The 18,198-nt window shown below is 34.8% G+C and overlaps 2 long non-coding RNA genes across 2 annotated transcripts; one reads left to right on the top strand and one right to left on the bottom strand.

Annotated features, from left to right (window-relative positions):
• Window positions 1–17: 17 nt before the first annotated feature.
• LOC115920883 lies at window positions 18–5,897 on the top strand. Its single transcript, XR_004062593.1, has 3 exons — window positions 18–131; window positions 3,656–3,832; window positions 5,446–5,897. It is a non-coding gene; the product is annotated as an uncharacterized LOC115920883 (long non-coding RNA).
• Window positions 5,898–16,127: 10,230 nt separating this feature from the next.
• Window positions 16,128–18,198, bottom strand: LOC115920882. The gene is made up of 3 exons (XR_004062592.1): window positions 18,059–18,198; window positions 16,689–16,796; window positions 16,128–16,229 (listed from the first exon to the last, which is right to left on the bottom strand). It is a non-coding gene; the product is annotated as an uncharacterized LOC115920882 (long non-coding RNA).

The raw sequence follows: 18,198 nt of genomic DNA, 5'->3' as shown, positions 1-18,198 counted from the left end.
AATGTCACAAATAGCGTCTGCGTATGTTTAGACTAGAGAATGTTGTTATCACCTGACTTGGTTACTCAGTACCGACCCGTGACGCACAACTTCATAAGCCGTGAAAAATCTCTAGTCTACGCTGTTTTAAGGTAAGATTTGTTTCTGTTTTTCCTTTGATTTACCAACAAGAAGCATAATTTTCGTTTTAATCATTAATTGGCCCTCGGAACTATGTGATTCTGCCCGCGGCCCGCAGTATGTAACTACATATATATACAGCCTCTAGCACTGGCTCTAGTACTAGTACTAGTAGTGAATACTAGCAGAGGCCAGATAGCCTGGTGCTCCGGCCGTGCCAGGGCGGCTAGGCCAGGCGTGGCGTAGCTTAGCTCACTAATCATGCTAATCTGCAAATACCAATCGAGTCGTTGTTTAGTTCGTACAGGATTCCCATCTTGACAACCTCTTTGTCTTGTAAAATAATGTTGTAGTACTAGTTTATGAATGGGAGTGCACCTAGCACTGCATGTAGCTCGAGCTCGACTGATTAATAGACCAAAAGCTTCACTAAGTTCAGAGTGTCCGAAGAGTGTGATATCGTTGTTGGTTGTTCTGCTATAAACAATATGGACTTTTGCATGTTGAAATAGTGGACTGCTACGTGTGACGTCCTTTTAAAAGTACCTTAAAGATTTATAAAGTCCACTATGTACACGAGCAGTGCCACTAATAGTACGTGTCAAATTAAAAGTCCCTAATAGTAATACTAATATGTCCACTGACTGCTCTATACTAGTAATAGTAGAGTCTATGAAGAGACTGACTGTAGTGACAGTGTGTTGTACGGGTAAGTGGATGTACTGTAGGCCTACATGTAGGTGCAATGCAGTTTGTGTATGATTGCCATTCACAAAGAAGACGAAAAATACATCGTCAACGAAACATAGTTAAATCTTTTGTCTACTCTGTTTGTTGCTACGGCAGGTCGCCATTGAAAACTAATTTGTTTTCAAAGTTTTTTAACAATATCATCAATATTTTTTCCAAATTGTTTGTTTACAAAAGACCGATATAAAAATCAATATCTACTTTATAGACATGCTTTATCATTTCCATTAATTTTTCAAAGAAGGGCATGTTCATTTCACAGTTCAAAAAAGCATGGAATAAATCTTCTCTACAGTTACATGTTTCACATTAGATCTACATCAGAATTACTAAATTCCATAAAAAAACATTCTTTTTACAGGAATCAATTATAAATTGTCTTAAAATCAAATTGTTTCAATTTAGTTCCTTTACATTCATCAAATTTCTTTGGAAGATCTTTTTCCACTTTAAATGATCAATTAAGTTTGTCCCTTGCTAGAATATGATAAAATACCCTACTTGACACAAATTCCATTCGTTTTTCCTTTTTACCAATTTGTATAGTGGGATTTTCTAACAAAATAGATTCTTTTAAGTTATCAGAATATCAGTGCAAACTTTTGGTATTGCATTTCTCAAATAAAAACAAAACAAAAACAGTGCTGTCACTTTTGCTTTTTATTTTTAATTTTCAATGGTTGTTATCAATTTTGTCATCGATATAAATATCTTTTACAAAGATTATGTTACTCACATGTAGGTACCACTCTCTATAGAAGATTGGCTGTTTTTCATGCGTAATAGGCCTATATTTATTATACCATAAATCTGATTATCCAAATGAATATAATCCTGTTTCACAATATCATTATATATGACCAGGCTTTCATAATTTCTAAATAAAACCTTGGCAGTTTGCCGACAAAATATTTTTTCTATCATGTTTCGACAGTACAATTCAAAAGTAAATCGTTGAGACCTCCTAATGGTTGGAAATATAACATTGCAAAGTCTTTCCAATAACTTTCTGTGTCATCAACTATTCTTCCAAGCCTATTTCAACCTGAAACTATGTATTAACTTGTTAAAATCAATCATTCTTATTCCATCATCAGTATAATCTCTAACTATCATTTTTCTTTTCACTTTGTCAACTTTTGAATTCCTTCCAAAATTGTATTTAATCTTTTCTATTTTTTTTTACAATATAAATTTGGTACTGAGCAAAACATAATCAGATGAACTATTTGACTAATAAGCAATGTCTTAATTATGAGAACTCTTTCTATAATTGTAAGTTTTCTCTTCCGCCAATTGTCTACTATTCTCTGTATCTTTTCTAATTTCATTTCCCAACTTAATTTCACCACTAAATCTAGGTCTGTGTCTATATAAACTCCTAAGTATTTGATACAGCCATCTTTCCAAAGAAGGCCAAACGCTTGAAAGTTTCATTTATGCTGAGTAGGGCCCACCCATTTCAAAATTGTTTTATCTTTATTGAGCACTGGGCCAGCAATGCTTCCAAATCTGCCTAATTCTTCCAAAATATATTTCACAGATGATTCTTCTCTGAAAAATATAGAAGTGACTGTCATCTGCATATTGCACCTCTTTTAGTTATTATACTTTTTTTTTTAAATAAATACTAATATGAACAAGGATAACATAAATTCTAGTACCTGCACATGCATTTCTCCAGTTTTTCATAATGTTTCTCAAATGTATTTCCCACTAAAAATATATGTGACATTGGGCTTATCAAGGTAATGATCATTTAATATTTCAAGAACATTAATCTTGTAATGGAGCTTGTAAATAGTAAGTTCAAAATGTGAATATTATTCAGATGATTTACATGTAAATTCCAAATTAGGACATATTATGAAGTTTTATACACTAACTCAAGGAACCTCAGTAGACCATCTACCGGTAATGTGAATGATGGATATATTGATACTCTTGAATTTTCATTCTCTAGCTTCCTCTGAAACATGGAGTCACAAATTATTCAATAAACAAGGTTATACTTTTATCCAATCCAAATGTATGTTTTGAAGGGGTGGTGGTGTTGCTACATGTATGTTAAATTCAGATTCACCTAACATTACTGTATAGAGATGGCATTAAACTCATTCAGATGATTTTGAATATCTTTTTATTGAAATCATCAATTATTGACCGGCGCGATTTTCCAATTTTCGGGAGCCAAAAAGAAGAAAAACAATTATTGCTCCTCTTCCCCCCCCCCCCTCCACCCTTATTCACTGGCTGGCTTTTTCGCCGCTAAATATTCTCTCATGAATTGGGCCCCCTCTTTGGCCCCCTCCCCTGCTGCTGGCTGGATCCGCCCCTGGATACATTATAAATAAATGCATGAACAAACTAACGAATGATACATGTATACCTGTTATCAGTCATGAATTTCAATTTTGCTTTAACGTTTTTGAATTTGAAAAAGTTTGTTACCAAGATCATAGAGCAACATAATTCAGGGTTATTATCACTGATGCATATATATACACACTGTTGCTCGTACAATGTATCACATCTTTGAGATGCTTTTAGCAAAAGTTTATTGGAAGATGTTAATATCATAATTTGCATACGTGACATGAATTTCTTTAGCTTTGTCAAAGTAATTTTCGATAGTTGGTGTAGCATGTAGACATATTGATCAATAAATTACACATCTGTACTGAAATATTATACGAATATGTACTTCTTGTGATCCTGTATTGTGTATGATATGTTAAATATTTGATATATTTTGATTATTCTCAAAACACATATTCATTTCCAGAGGAGCAGGCAGATACTTGGTCACTATTAAGGCAGAGGCGGCACAAGGTGACTGTCAAGATGAAGAAAGAACTGCATACATGTGTACTCCACTGACTGGGACAAGAGGCTTTGATTATCCTTTGACAACGTGGTAGATCAAGATGATCCAGTATACCACTAGCAGCCAATCTATGAGGTATGTAGTATGTACATGTATATGTAGATAGATTTTAATTACTAGGAAACGTTGGACTTTAGAAAAGATGAGGGTATTTCAGACTCCTGCCCCATCATCTTAACCATTTTATTTTTTATTGATGGTCTATTACCTGCTGCATGTACTCTAGCTCTTCAATGAATACCTACTTAAAAATGTATGCCTCCGGAACATAATGTACTAGTATGCTCATGACCATTTTTAATTTGTTTTAAACTTATACATGTTTACTTTGCAATGAGCTATTACATTTACCTGTTTTGTATTATTGTTTCTCAATAGTCTGAATACAGTTAGTCATAACAGGGGAATGAAATGATTTTTTAAGGAGGCAGTTAACAAAGACATATGATTTTATATAATTAGAGTGATGGGAGATGGCCATTATTTTACCATGCATCCTCTTTTTAAAAAGCCTTTTTGATAGCTACATTATATTTTCTCAATTGGCATGTAATTTTTGAAAGCAAAGCAGATTCCATAAAGAGATAGCTATGTGTACTATCTTTGTTACTAAATTTTGTTTTTTTGTTAGATGAATAATCAATACTTTAATTAAATCAGTGCCCAAGTCTATTTATTCAAAAAAAAACTACAATCAACGTATTACTGTATGTTCAAAATCTAAAGATTTCTGTGACCCAGTTCATTTGCAAACTTTTAAAAAATTGGTTACTTGTTGGTAGTAAAATAGTATGCTATCAGTATTGTAAGAGATCCATTGTACACCTACTGTAATATGATATCCAAGATAAGTTTGGAATAAATTGTGCACATACTTAGCATAAGTCTTGCGCATAATTGCGAATTTGCAATTGATCGCAACTGAACTTTCTAGCAATGCCCTAATAGTAAGAGAGAGAGAGAGATAGAGGGAAGAATAAAAGCTATAGTTAATTCTTAATATTTCTTAAAACTTTAATCCTAACAAAATCCTAGGAAATTTAGGAGACTAGTGGGCGTGGCAACAAAGTTGAGTTGCAATCAATTGCAAATATCAGTTGCAAATTTCGCAACTGTCTTGAATCGCCCTATTATTCTATTACATTTTGTAGTAATATGTATTTTTTTTAAATATGGTAATGTAACATACTGAATATAAAAATCGTTTAGTGTTGCGAATTATTTTGTTCCTTGTTCATATTGTTGTCTTTTGATGTTATGCATTAACAGGTAAAGGGTTACTTAAGAAATAACCATAAAATGTCACTCATGTAGTAACCAATTCTTGTGCTTTTTCAGTTTATTCAAACTGCAGTGTAAATTTTGGACAGCCTTACAAAAATGTTTAATATACCTTTCCAAACATCTCTTTGTAAAAACAATTACAAGGAATATATAACATTTAAAAGTGAATTGCATAACCATAGCATGGTTTAGATGTATTCTGCTAGTTTGAAACATGTGTTGGAAACACCCTTCCTAGATAAAGATAATTGAAACAAAGAATGATTTTCACATTTTATCTGTTAGATATTTTATAGACATTTTAATGAATCCTACACAAAGAAACATAACTGTTGTCATTGTTCATACTGATCTTGAGACCAGAAATCAAATGAAAACTCTGTTCTTTTTTCTCAAACCAACAGATTCCATATGGGATCCCATCAAGTACAAGGTGATGCTGCTTGACACATGCACTGAGAGGGACCTGGCAGAGGCTAACGGCATGGCTCTTGGTTTTTCTGAAATGATGATGACCAAGTACACCTGTAGGAGGGTCTAGAGAAAGACAACCATGTGTAAACAAACATGAAATGAGAAGGTCTGCAGAAATTTAATTCAGAAGTTACAAGGGGAATTGAACCAAACGATGGAGTATCTAGCAGAACAGACACTTTCCTTGTGAAGAAGCCCACATTACAACAAAGATGCCGATTTACAGAAAAACGTCAAGTACCCTGCAAAAGAAATATGAACTCTAATAAATATTTTTTTCTTTCCTATCATAATGACATAGTTATATCAGGAGTGACAATTACCAGCGGGACAATCACCCCCTCAGAAAATTACCCCCAAGGACAATACCCCCCCCCCCCCCTGAGGACAATGACCCCCAAGGATACCCCAAAATAAAAGTTTTAAAATCTGTCTTTATAAAAACCAACTTCTTATCAGGGTGGATCCGGGTGGTTATTTTCCTGGGGGGTGGTTGTCTTGATACGGCCTGGCCAAAGCCAGTGGGTAATAATGAGGCACTTTGCTATATATTTAAGTGGATGTACTTAATATTGCATATCTTCTACTTCTCATTTTTTACTACAGTTTTTGGGGCAATTTTTGTAACTGCTACTGCAAACCAATTTCCCTCTTGTTGGAATCATGTGCTTGTTCTAATAAAGGGATCGTTTAACAATGTTAAATCTGAGATACACGGCCCTACGTGCTATCAGTGTCTGTGATATGGTGTTAAATTGAAGTCCTAAAAAAATTGCGCTTCAAAATGATCAAGAAGTACCTCAAAGAATTAAAAATCTTTGAGTGATCGGTTTACCATACTCTTTTCCCCCAATAGATTGTAGTGTTATGAAAACAGTTTAGCAAACGGTTTTCAAAATTTGTAATTCCAATCATAAATATCTTGATAATCAGACAGGCGATCGGCTTGTAAAAGTCCTGGGGTTCCTGACTGACCTAAAGGTCTATAATTATCATTGCAGCATGAGCTAAATCCAGAATTTTGTTTCAGAATCTGAGACAAAGTTACCGGATCCCTTTAAATATTGTATGGTATTGTAGCTACACAAAGTTTTAAGTATAACTTTAATGTTGTGTGTAAAACTAGTAAAAACTACAGATTTTACAAAAGCCAGTGCTATATAGAGTGCAGATGGATGCATAATATTCAGCTCATTTGAGTTAAAGCAATTATGTAGCTACATGTAGCATCATGCAACAGGAATAACCAATCAGGAGGCTGCTCATCCATCAGAATGATGCAGTGCACATCATATAGCTACTAGCTTGTATTGCACTGGACTTAGCATATTACTGTAAATTGACAAGTGCTTTGTACCATTAGCAATTCATGACACTCCTTGTAGTCATGCCTCACCTACCATCCCAGTATAGCTTCCTAGTGAGCTGCCAAAGGGATAACAAGTATATGCATCCTTAAAATTAGCAATTGGCAATGAAAGTTGCTAGTTGGAGATGTGGTCATGCTCATATTCAATTAACATTGTCCTAACAGGTGTGTCTTTTAAGGGTAGTATATTCATGTACATGCATGTGTGTGCATAACCTGATACACTTTAACCAAGTTTTTTTCAACCATAAATATCCTAAAATCATATAGAGTGATTTTGAGGTATTTTCCTATTACATGCAAATCCAAATTCTGGGGAATGTGTTCAACTTTTTTAGTATTATCAACAACTTGGTAACTAAGGGAATCCTATCATTGACTCCTTCTAATCAATACTCTATGTGTAATATCTTTTGGCAATGCTAGCAAACCTATATTTCATTGTTCATTGCTGTTTACTTTCTTTTCGTTGTTTTGTGTAGATTTTCCCATTACCGGTAATTGAATGAACAAAATAAGCCTTAATAAAGCAATACAATTTCCAAATTTAACATTTTTTAGAGGACAATCACCCTCTTTGATTTTGGAAGCAACCTTATTTAATTCTTGATTTAATATATTTTTCTGCCACCTCTTTGTGATGCTTGTGTGTATATCATTGAGGATAGTATAGCAGTATAATGCAGTATAGTTTTCAACCATATACCTTAACTAGCTGTGGTTTGAACATGATAGAAGTATACATGGTGTCATCCTTATGTTCTTATGTAGTGTTTTACAGGTTATGGTGTGCTTAAAAGGTTCTCTTTCATCAGTCTGAATACAATATCACTAATCATAGATATACAAAGTGTTAACAAATAACCTTGGGCATTGCAACATGAAACCATCTCATCGTATGTACATATACATGTAAATACATATGATTATATGGTTAACTTTCATATAATTATGCTATATCCAGTACATGTATTTGCTCATTTAGTTTCTCTCAGTTGAAGGATTGAGCATTCAACCATACTATTTCTGTTACATTTGCATGTACACAATAACCAAATAAGATCCCTTATACAAACATGAAGTATCTTATAGCTCATGCACAATTTGGTAAACCCTTGCCCAACCAGTTTTTTCGCTTTCTCTAATATTGCGTTGAGAGATAGCAAGATGATCACCATTGTACAAGTTCCTCGAAGTTATCCCCTCCAAAAGTTTAGTACTGTACTAAACATATGAGAGGTGACAATTATAAGTCCTTGGTCATCATCTAAATTCCTTGATGGTTTCCTTTTTTTCGGTAACCCACTAGTTAAAATCTAGGTAAGTTGTTTGTATTCAAATGTGATCAAGCGCCCACTTCCTACTTATTATTTACTTTGCCTGGCCTTATTACCTGATGTGCTATGTTTCAGGTGATGCCCCATCCATACTTTGGGATAATACCTGACTGCAGTTATGCCTTTTAAAGTTTAAATGTGTAACAATGATTGCATGTAAAGTTTTAAAGATGTTTACAGTATAGCTTCTGTATTAGGCTATATATATATATATATATATATATATATATATATATATATATACATATATATATATATATATATATATATGACCTGTGTATTATATTGTTAAATGTATTATTTTGATGAGAAATTCTATTTTTATTTTAGGATAATACTGCAATATATATATCATTCAAAGTATGCAATCAGTTTATTATATGTAGGTTATGCTGAAATATAATAGCCTAATGAAGAAAGATTGCCATGTAGTTAATATGATTTCAGGAGCACGATGGTCAGTTTGCAGTGATTTGACATTTGCTCTAGGCTTTTTTTTAATGAAAAATTTTGGGTTAGGGTTCAGGTTTGATTTTTATTTAGTTAAAATTTAGGGTTAGAAATGGTATGGGTCCAGGGTTGAAGTTAGGATTTCAGTTAGTGTAGAAAACTATTGTTGAGCAATTTTGGTATGAGCATGTGTCATACAACCCAATTTGTTCTCAGATTTTGTAGGATATAATCATGGATTGCCCAAACAAAGTCTGTTTAATTTGTGCTTTATTTTATTGTTTAGACGTGTTTAGTTTGCACGTTTGTTTCCCTTACTGTGTGTATAAGTGAGTTTGAGGCACTGTATGTTGTAATGAGGGCTTTCAGTGATGTAGCATAGCAAGAGCGTGAGTTTGAGTGCACTGGAGCGAATTGGAGCGGGCGGTAGGGTGTCGTAGCATCTTCTTTTCACATTCCCTTCCCCTTTTTCCTCTGTTTATTCTTGTCCTTTTCTTTTTCTTTTCAATATTTGATCAAGTCTCTCTTCTACGCCGGAGAGGGGAGGTGGGGGGGGGGGGGGGATGATGATGTGTGTTGGATATGTGTTAAGGGGGCAATACATATATCTTTGTCCAGGAGCGGATGCAGCCGCCGGAGAGGATGGGGGTCCAATTCGTGAGAAATTAGTGTGGGGGGGGGGGGCGTTAAATTATGGTTAAGGTAAAATTGTGGTTACACATTGTGTTTTTTCCTTTTTTTTTCAGGGGTGAGGGACGGTGCCGCCCCCCCCCCCCCCCTGGCTTCCACCCTGGATCCGCCACTGCATGTGTCAAATGTAAACTGAAAGCATATTTCATAAAAAGTTGCATTTAGTGTGAAATAGATTGGATAAAGAGGTCAATCTTCATCTATTATTGTTCGCCTATTGTTCCACTTTGGAAAGCTGGATTTATTGGTCATCCAAAAAGAGCTGATTGGTTGAAAGTAAGCCTAGTTGTAACCCCGATTGTAACCACAACCCTTGTCCTTACCCTAACCCAAATCCTGGTCCTAACTCTAACTCTCACCCAACCCTAGTCCTAAATCTAACCCTAGTCCAAACCCTAACCCTAGCCCTAACCCTAGTCCTATAACCCCCTCCCTGGTCATAACCCTAATCATATTCCTAACCGTATCCTACCCCTAACCCTATTCCTGACAACGACCCAATTCATAATTATGGATGGTTGATTATTCTGCAGTGATGTCCCAATAGTGGGTTTACGTGGTTTTCTAAATAAAACGCCCCTCCTCCTATACGTCCACTTCAAGCATATTAGTGGGTATGTCTGTTGTTCAAAGATTGGGGTTTGTTTGTTTGTTTATTTCATTTTAGTACGGTGACATACTTCATCCAATGGCTGTTCTTCGGCATGACCGTGCATATAAAAAGCAATCACAATTTTACAAAGAAACATACATTATATATTAACATGATTTACATACTGAGTTAAATAAAACATACACATAAATATACAAATAGGTTGGAAGGCGAGAAATCCAAACAAGCCCTAATTTAGAAAAAGAATACGAACAGATTATATTTAAAAAAATAGAAGAAAAACAAATCACTTGTTTTTGTTTGCTATTAAAAGTCAAACATGATATTACAAATATTATAAACTGCTTTAGTGGTATGGTTACTTGTATAGGTTAAGTTCAAAGTTTGAACAGGGTTATGATTATTTTATTCATAATTTGGTTTATACCGTCTGGTTTAGGGTCGGGGCCTATGAATAAGCTATGGAATTGGTGGGGGTTAGAGCAAAATTGGCGATTCGTGGCTAAGTTTAGGGTGTTAGCGTATAAAAGTTATGTTATAAGAGTTATGGATAGGTTTGGGGTCAAAATTATAGATATAGGTTTATCTTTAGTTTCAATGAGATAGTTTTGGTAAAAGATTCATGAAAACATTTTGATATTGGCTAAAGAAAAGGTAACAAAGAAGACGACGACCAAATTCTAAAACAAGAATGAACAATGATGATTGAACAAATGGAAAATAATTACGTTGAATTATTTGCAGATTTGACACCATGCACCACATATAGGCATGAAACAATCTTTCAAATGAATTAATTTCAAATGAATTAAATAGACAAGTTTTAATCCTCTCCTGTTCATGGCGACAAAAAGAAAAAATGGAAAAGTACAAATTACGGCAGCCATGCAGGTGTATGAATGAAATCATAAATACGCATGCAGTTTTAGATAAAGATAGATTGCTATTACTCATTATTAATAATGATGTGCGACAATTTCCTAAATATCTATCTGCAAAACTAAATTATCTCACCTACTGTCAATTAAAAAGGCAAATTTTAAGAAAAGTAAGGGGTCTTGCTCAGTTTCTTCGGATATTTTATTTTAAACTGTACAGCGACAGAATTACGAGACTCTGCACCGCTGCCCAAAGTGGAAAAAGCCCTCTACGACTCTTTTGCAACTAAAGCAAATAAAGAAATTAAACTATGATCAGTAGCTTATAGTCTTCTTTTCAGGATTGTTTACCATGTAAGCATTATCTGAACTTTTCATTACGAAGCGTTACGAAAAGTCAGACTTTAGCAATATCGGCAGCAATGTACCATATCAAACGTTGACTACCAAGTCATCATAGATACATTGTACAATTTTATTGTGCATGTTATTGTCTTAGCTTAATGAAGAAGAAGAAGACGACGAAGAAGGGGAAAAAAGAAAGAACCACAAGAAGAAAGAAAGACAGAAAGCAAGAAAAAAAAATGCTAATGTATATATATTTTAAATAGCGGCATTTCACAAATTTCTGGAACATTTCTTGGACGACTACGGTGATTATAATTTGTTCATCAATGCCAATCAAACTTGCGTTAATACGCGACTAATATGATATCTTTCTCATCCCAAAAATGAAAAAGTCGAGATTCTTTATGTTGACTACCGTCTCGGGAGACGGAGAGAGAGAGAGAGAGACAGACAGAAACGGGGAGGGGGCGATGATGATAACGATGGTGATGGTGTAATGGGGATTCTTAAATTTCGTTGATATTGGTCCGGGGTAATTGGTAGTTCATAATTCATTTTTCTTATACTTATTCATCATATTTTTTTATATTTAGTTTTACTGCAGTAAATTAAGTCGTAACGAATACCCCCCCCCCCTCCGGGAACGGAGGTATCGCATGCGTGTTCCCAAATCTCCGGCTCGATCGTATAACAAAGAAAAAGATCTGCCCGTATTGACTTTACACACTGGACTTTTGCTGAAAGAGGGGGGGGGGGGGTGCTAAAAGGCTTGTATAACAAAGAAAAAAGATCTACCCGGCCGTATTGAATTTACACACAACTCTTTTCTTCTGACGGGGGGGGGGGGTGCTGGGAACACAAATATGCGTACCCTAAATAACACTGAGGGGAGGGGCGGGCAAAAATAATGAAATGAATGCACTTGGGGGTAAGTTATACAACCACACCCCTACTTAGCAGCCGGGTCGCATTTTGTAACCATGAACTATTCAAGCCTATAGGGTTAGGATAAGTAATCTTACCGTATCCTGATTCATGAAACGTTTCTTGGCAGAAGATTGCATGCTCATTACACTCTACTCTGTCCGTTTTGATGGGATCAGGAGTGATACATCCGAGTTAGAGCAACTACATGTGATATACACTGCCGCTAAGCCAAATTAAGCTAGTGCCACACCCTTACGCATGAAACACAAATATGCCCTGTTGAATTACGTGGCCAGGTTTGTTTGCCTCTGTAAGTACAGTCATGTACTGTGGTCCTGTGCTGAAAATATGTTGTGGTTCATACTTTGAAGCAGATGATATGTTTTATTGATATTGCATATTCACAACTATACAGGTCCAGTTTCGAGGTGTCATGTTCTTATAGCAATATTATTGGTCTACCAGGTGGAGCGATACTAGCCCGTATATATTTAAGATGTGAATATGAAAGGGGTTACAAAATATGATGTCACCTCCTATAGGGAGTTATGATGTCTTACATCCACAATGGAAATAACTAAACAAAGCAGGTGAAACTTGCGAGATGTATAGAGATAAATCATGATCTCATGTCATGTGTATTTCTCTGAAGAATGTTCTTCAAAACACAAAGAGAAGATGCATATAAGCCTACTTTTTTAATTATAATTTTATGTCCATGGCCCAGGTGATGGCAAATACTTTATAATAATTTGTTTTAAACACCGTTTCTTTGTATCATATTCATACATGTTATAAAGAAAAAGGCAATAAGAAAATTAATGAGTGAAATTAAAATGATTGGTGATTTTATTCAATCACATATTCTATCATAATTTAGTCAACGTGAAATTCTGTTTTGAGTCACAAGAGCATAAAACTAATATATATATACAAAGTTAACGCCTTCATGGCTACAAACAGTAGAAATTGAAATGCCAAACGTATGTACGTGCCTGTGATGTTGGTTGTCTAGGCTGCACTAACCCGAATATAATAATTCTTCCAAAACTCTAGAAAAAAACAGTTCTTACGTATATGCATTCAATTTCCAGGAAGCAGCATTAAATGTTTTACTTAAATGAACCCAAGGTGCCTGCCTTTCTCTGAAAAAGTGGCGAAAAAATACTGGTGCCCCCCCCCCCCCCCCCTCCCGGCTCTCTCTCTCTCCTCCCTAACACGAATGCACACTCAAATCAAACTTCCATTCCTTTGAAACATGTTACACTACATGTACATTGAACAAATTATTTATACCCTTACCAAGTTTTAAATTAGTATGTAAAAAATTGATTTGTTCCGATTTACATTTCTTGAGAATGTAATATATTAAAGCCAACATATAATTTACCCTTAGTGGACCTTTTATTCTTGAATAACGAAAAACACAAGAAAAAAGAAAAAAAAAATCAAATATACAAAGGGGTATGAATAATTCATGTGTTAACTGTATATCTAAAATCGTTAAGGAGGGCAAAAAGGGCATTTACATTTATGAGCTTATTTTCATGGCATAATGAAACCGACAAGGAATATTCAAACTTCACAACACATGTTCTGAGGAAAAGTAGAAATATTGAACAAATAAGTTGGTGAAAATTGAATGAAATGGACAATAATACAAAATAACAAACTTTATTCCAGAAAACACATATGAATGTTAATTTTAAATAAACGGTTGTATACTTGTGATGCGATTTGGACAACCCTTGCATACGCTATTTTATACAATATCAAAAATGAAAACAAAAACTACATGTATAATTTCCAACTTTTGAGCATGGTAATTTGTAATCGAGGATATTTCAGAACTGGCTAGCTATGATATAAATTAAAATGTTCCCTGCAAAAGAACAATTGAAATTCATGATACTGCATGATAATTTGCTCATTTAGATTCATTCATGGAAAGTAATCGTATCCGGACACCGACCCTGGACATCAACCCCGGATAACCATCCTCTAGGAAATCTACCCCTAGGACAACTACCCCCTAGGGCAACCACCCTCTAGGACGACTACCCCCGGAAAACTACCCTCCCCCAGGCAACTACCCCCTAGGATAGTGTCAGGAGGGTAGTTGTCCTAGAGGGTGGTTATCCGGGTGTGGGTGTCCAGGGGGTAGGGCACTGGGGGAATGGTTGTTCAGGGGGTAGGTGTCCTAGAACCGGAAGCAATACCAACTTCTGCACATTGCAACTGCAAAACATTGAAGAGAAAAATACATTACAGGATGATAAGAGAAATAAAATTGCCTTGGCAATACTTTTTGTGTGTCTACTAATTGTCGCTGTTTTGCCAGTTAGAGTGGAACGATGCAAAGAAGAGTAAATAATCAATCAAGAGTAATTAATCAACGTTTCTTATATCTCCTAGTCCTCCAAGTTATTAAGCCATAACAACAACAAGATGGATATATACATGTACATTTGAATTTCATCACATTTTGAAAAACCATTCATAGCATATGTAGACAAATATCTAATAACTCGATGTACATACATCTTAGTAGGTTCACATAGAAATATATATTCAAATCGTAAATCCTTATCCATTCTCATCAATCTGAAATTATCTAACACTATCATTTTGAATTATATATATATATATATAGTTTTTAAATTTTATTTCATTTCAAATGAAATTAATTTTCTGTATTCTATATTTTCTGTATGAAATATAAACAGTGATGATATCACATTATAGAAATTAACATGCATTACAAAGACATCAATTAATGGGAATTAATATCCTTGTAGGGCCTATTTCAGTTGATTTACTTTTCGGAAACTGGCAACTTTTTAAAATTCAACACATTTTTATAGTGTATTGTTACATTTCCTCATCAATTTATGCAGAATCATGCTCAGTAAATCAATGTGGTTGGAGTGTGAAGAGAACAAAATTGCACTTACTTTTACACGCTTAATCTTGGAGCTAAGCATCAGATAGTTATAGACAGAGAAATGATAATGATTTCCATCTCGATTTTATGAATAGTACATTGAACTGAAACAGTGTTTCTTGATCCCTCTCACTGTGTATATTTTTATGAAAATAGACACATACTGTCATATTGGCAATTACAGAGCATGGTTTCAGACCTATCAAGCCACAATAATGGTGGGACTATTCGTTTTGAACACTTTTACATTGACATATTTGGTAACATTCACTAGGAAATATGTTACACAATGTGGTTACTTGTACCTTCACGTACATTTTATTTCAACATCAGACATTCCTGCAACATGTGAATGAAATATTAATGATAATATATGTCAGTTAACAATTTCATTGATAGCTGAAAATCCCCATCCCATCCCTTCATATTAGTACCCCCCCCCATCTCTCTCTCTCTTTCTCTTTCTACTCCTTGTGATTCATTTAAATAGTTTTTTTGGGGGGGGGGCTGGAAGCATATGAAGCTGCTTAGGCTGTAGCCCTTCTGTATCATCACATCTTAAAGTAGACATGCAATGATAATTACAATTATGGCCAATAATTCATCACTAGAAACCAGGAAGTTCAAATGTGAATCAGACCAAATAAGTAACACAAATAAAAGTAACTCTCAGGATATAGGATATACGAGCACTACGCAAGAAAATTAAGCATGTGTTGATGATGTTGCATCAGGAAACAACCATGCTTAAGCAGACAGAGTCATAAAGTGCTATGCGGTGGTCCTGTGTTGTGGTCGAGTGGATACGTCACCGGACTGTTGATCACAAGGTCTGCGGTTCGAGTCCCGCCGCGGCACTAATGTCCTTTAGCAAGACATTGATCTACATTTGCCACACTCAACCCAGGTGAGGTAAATGGGTACCTGGCAGGATTATTCCTGATAACGGCTGCCGGAGCTAAAGGGTAATCATTTCCAAAGCTCTTTGGAAGCGCATAGAGGTGTTATTTCATAACATATCATGCGCTATACAAGAACTGAATATTATTATTATTATTATTACGATTGAAATCAGCCCAAACTCCAATTGAAAAGCCTGCCGAACACTACAATGGAGGGTGTTGACTCTCGGTTGAAACGCTGCACATATGTTGAAGTCTGCACAGTGAAATAAGAAAACGATAGCATGGATGGTGAAATACAATCACGCAAACAAATCAAATGGATTCTATTGGGGTTCTGCAAAAGGTCTCGAATAAGAAAAAAAATTAAATGAATTCTATACACATAACAATTAAGTAGGAGGGATCTCTATTTCAAATTCATGTATGCTACAAAGCCTTTATTTAAGGAATGAATGCATCTAATCAAGTACAACAACTGATCATTATCGAACATGTCATTATATCAAATCCCTAGATATAACTCTTCAAATACATGTATGTAGAATATGACTGGATATTCTATTCTCAATATATATTTCATGGGTATACTCCTAAAAACGTCGGAAAGGTTTTCTTACGCTGTAACCCCATTTATGTATAGTCTAAAGAAGAGATCATGACAAAAGCATATATAGTGAGGCTTTGACACTTATCAGTTTAAAAAAAAAATTACCTTAGAGTTTTCATTGACTCAGTCTTTCAGGAAAGTTCAGCTATGGCATGATTGGCATGAGCACTTTGGAGGAATACATGAATAGTGCCACTTGTTGTTGTCCTTTTTCTGTAAGTAAGATTTAATTGAAACAGTACATTACATGTGCATAGTTATAGTTTAATAGAATCATGATTATAGTGTAGCTAGTCATCTTCCTGACTATGACAACGTTTACGAGTGAACGTAAAGTAGGTACATAACAATTCCAGTACTGTTTTATCAGAGTCAGCATTACAATACATGTAAAAACAAATATTGAAATCATGAAAATATGAAAGTGTGTACTTGCAAAGAGGCTAGTTCAATGCATTAGAGAATCTATAAATGTTAATCATAATGAAAAGGTGTATTTAAAAGAGAGGGAAGATTCACTACAAACACTGATGAACTTGATAGCAGAGAAATGACAGACAAAACTCAGTGGAAGTTTGAGGAAAATCCTATACAAAATAAATGTATGAATGCTGTAAGTCTCAATTGACCAAACGATATCATAGCAACACAGGCAATTTCAATGGCCTTGAGCATCAACTTTTGAAATGTGCATTCATTACAAAGTTGTATTGTGAACATGATTTCTTTGAGATGTACAATAGGGTATTAAAAGCTTGTGAATGGAGTAAACAAATGACTTTATTTTAGTGACATTCCCTATGATATTTCCTGAATAAGACTACAACCACAGCTGTTAATATAAACGTAGCTCTATGAGATAAAAAGTGACAAGTTACATTTGATATTAGATATCTTAAAATGACTTAAATGTATTCACTTTCTGTTTCTGCTATGGCCCTCTCTTGCTCCCTATTAGTCTACAAGCACAGACCCTATATTTAACACTTCATTACAATAATTACATTATGACTTGAGTGAAGCCTAAATCTGTTCTTACTGCTGTAAGTACATAGCCTGGATTGCATTTCCTTTTTTAATTTTTTTTTTAGCTCAGTGCCTCTCGTCCACACTTTATTTCATTAACGTAATTTGCTCTTATATATTTTTGGGGTAACATATCCCCAATATGTGTATAATGCATATGTTGCATATTAATGACTGAAGAAAGCAATGTTTTCATTTCAATTAAAAAGACCTAAACATATATCGTAGGTCTATGGGCTAGCTGAAATATAAAGGAGCAAGAAGCAACAAAAACAGGGGTGGGGGGAGGGGGGAATTTGACTAAAACTCATGATATTTCACAAGAAAACTTTATGAAAAAAGGTATATACATTTAATGAACATACTTTTGCTTTGAATAATCTCCAGGGAAAGGACTTCGGCAAATGTAAAATTGTAAATAAAATAAAACATAGCATTATTACATGTACCTGCAACTGCTACGTTGGGCGAACACCGATTCCTGAAATATAAGCCCTGAAATATTGTACGGTTGAAGGGAAATTCCATTTCAGCTGTATACGTCTGTCATATGGCTCCAAAGAAGACTGTAGTTAGGGTTATACAAAAG

Source organism: Strongylocentrotus purpuratus, unplaced genomic scaffold (genome assembly GCF_000002235.5).
Source record: "Strongylocentrotus purpuratus isolate Spur 01 unplaced genomic scaffold, Spur_5.0 spur5_scaffold_1, whole genome shotgun sequence".
NCBI lineage: Eukaryota > Metazoa > Echinodermata > Echinoidea > Camarodonta > Strongylocentrotidae > Strongylocentrotus > Strongylocentrotus purpuratus.
The sequence above is the reverse complement of the archived record's forward strand: the minus strand, read 5'-3'. Positions and strand labels throughout refer to the sequence as shown.